The sequence below is a fragment of the Orycteropus afer genome, unplaced genomic scaffold, assembly GCF_000298275.1.
Source record: "Orycteropus afer afer isolate SDZICR_OR568_19922 unplaced genomic scaffold, OryAfe1.0 scaffold00284, whole genome shotgun sequence".
NCBI lineage: Eukaryota > Metazoa > Chordata > Mammalia > Tubulidentata > Orycteropodidae > Orycteropus > Orycteropus afer.
In genome coordinates, this window is record NW_006921871.1 from 4,190,638 (window position 1) to 4,193,363 (window position 2,726).

Genomic DNA, 2,726 nt, shown 5'->3' on the forward strand with positions numbered 1-2,726 from the left:
AGTTGGTAATTTTTATATAACCTTTTTAATTTTTTCTTTTGTGCTGAGTCTGTTCAAATTTTCTCCTTCATATTGTGTTAGTGTGGTATGTAGTGTGTTTCTAGAAATTTGTCCATTTCTTCCAGGTTTTCAAATTTTTTGGAGTACAGTTCTTCATAGTATTCTTTGTTATCCTTTTTATTTCAGGTAGTTCTGCTGTGACACCAGCTATTTCATTTTTATTCATTTTACTTACATTTTCTTTTTCTTTGTTAAATTTACTAGTGGTTTGTGATTTTATTAATTCTTTCAAAGATCAAACTTCTAGTCTTGTTGATTCTTTCTATTGTTTTCACTCTTCTGTTTCACTTATTTCTGCCCACATTGTTATTTCTTTGCTTCTGGTGACTATGGGCTCTTTTCTTTTTCCTTTGTTTTTCTAATTGTTGGAGATTTGGGGTTGAAGTGTTGATTTTGGTTCTTTCTTCTTTTTTGATGTGTATATTTATTGCTATAAATTGTCCTCTGATCATTGCTTTTGCTATGTGACAAAGATTTCAGTATGATGTGTTTTTATTCTCATTTGATTCAAGGAACATTTTTATTTTATTTTTTATTTATCTATTACCCAATAAAAGGAGTTCTGATGACAGAGTGGCTAAGACATTTGATTGCTAACCAGAAGGTTGATATTTCAAACCTACTAGCTGCTTTGTGGAAGGAAGATGGGTCAAGTTACTTTTGTGAAGATTTACTGCCTGAGAAACCCAAAATGGGTTGGAATGAATTGGAATTGACTTGATGGTAGTGAGTAAGTAAGTGATTAGCCAATAAGGAGATCTAGTGGTGCAATGAATACAGCATTTGATTGCTAACCAGAAAGCTGGCAGTTCAAACTCACTAGCCACCCTGTGGAAGGAAGATAGGGCAACCTAGTTCCATATCAATTTACCATCTTGGAAAACAAACGGGGGTCACTATGAGTTGGAATTGACTTGATGGATGGCAGTGGGTTTGGTTTTGGCTTGATTACCCAATACTTTCTATGAAGACTGTCTTTCAGTTTCTGTGTATTTTTTTTTTTTCTCTTTGATCTTCTTATTGTTGATTCCTATTTTTATAGCATTATGATTTGAAAAGATGCCTTGTAGAATTTTGGCATATTTACATTTATTATTGTTTCCTTGTTGGCCTAACATATGGTCTATTGCAGAAAATATTCCATATGCACTGAAAACCAAACCAAAAACCAGACTCACTGACATTGAGTTGGATCCAACTCATAGCGACTGCTCCTTGGGTTTCCAAGGTGGTATCACTATGGAAGTAGATTGCCCAATCTTCCTTCCAAGGAGTTGCTGGAGGGTTTGATCTGCCAGCCTTCTGGTTAGCAGTCAAATGTCTTAGGCACTATGCCACCAGGGGAAAATATATTGTGCTATTGTTGGATGGAGTGTTTTGTATACATCTATGAGGTCTATTTGGTTGATTGTGTTGTTTAGATCTTTTGTATCCTTTGCTGAGTTTCTTTGCAGTTGTTCTGTCTTTCATCAAAAGCATTGTGTTAGTCTCCTACAATTGTTGTTGTTAAGTGTCATTGAGTCAGCTGTGACTCATAGTGACTCTGTGCACAACAGAATGAAAAACTGCCCAGTCCTGTGCCAACCTCACAATCCCTGGTATACCTAAACCCATTGTTGCAGCCACTGTATCGATCCATCTTGTTGGGGGCCTTCCCCTTTTCTAATATAGCCTCCATTTTACCAAGCATGGTATCCTTCTCCAGGGAATGGTCCCTTCTGACAGCATGACCAAAATAGGAGACACAAAGTCTGGCCTTTCTTGCTTCCAAGGAACATTCTGGCTGCACTTCTTCCAGGACATACTTGTTAGGTCTCCCGGCAGTCCATTGTACTTTGAGTCCACGGTACCATGGTGTTTGCCAACACCATAATTCAAAAGCATCAACTTTTCTTCGCTTCTTCGCTAGACAAATGGAAAGTGTGGCTAGTTGTCACCATGAACAAATGCCTCCTGCCATGGCACTAAAAGACCTGGACGCTGCCTAGCTACCATCACCAAAAATCTGATGAAAAATTATATATAAAAATCCTGATCAATGGGAATATACCCATGAATATGTATAGGTTTGACACAGGGTATGTATGTAGATGTATTTGCATATGCTGCAAAAAATTCATGAATATAGTAGAGCATACAGGGGGAAAACTTACATAAACTTCTTAGCTGTAATAAAAGACCCTGAGGGATTGAGTCCCTGACTCTAGGGACTCAGAACCATAGTGTTAGGGGAAATCAAGGTAAATTGGCACAACATAGTCCACAAAGCCACCACTCATCTGTCAGTTGTCCTGTGGTGGCTTGTGTGTTGCTGTGATGCTAGAACCTATGTCACTAGTATTTCAAATTCCAGCAGGATCAGTCATGATGCACAGGTTTCAACAGAGCTCACAGACTAAGACTCAGAAAGATGGGACCATCCACTTCTTTAAAAAAAAAAGGCCTTTTGAATAGCAGTGAAACATTGTTTGATATATTATTGAAAAGCTTTATGAATAGCTGTGAAACTTTGTCTGATATAGTGCCAGAAGATGAGACCCTCAGGTTGGCAAGCACTCAAAATACAACTGGAAAGAGCTGCCTTCTCAAAGCAGAGTTCAACAGAAGAATGTGAATGGATAAAAGTTTTTGAGATCTTCATTTACTGATGTGATACAACTCAAAAT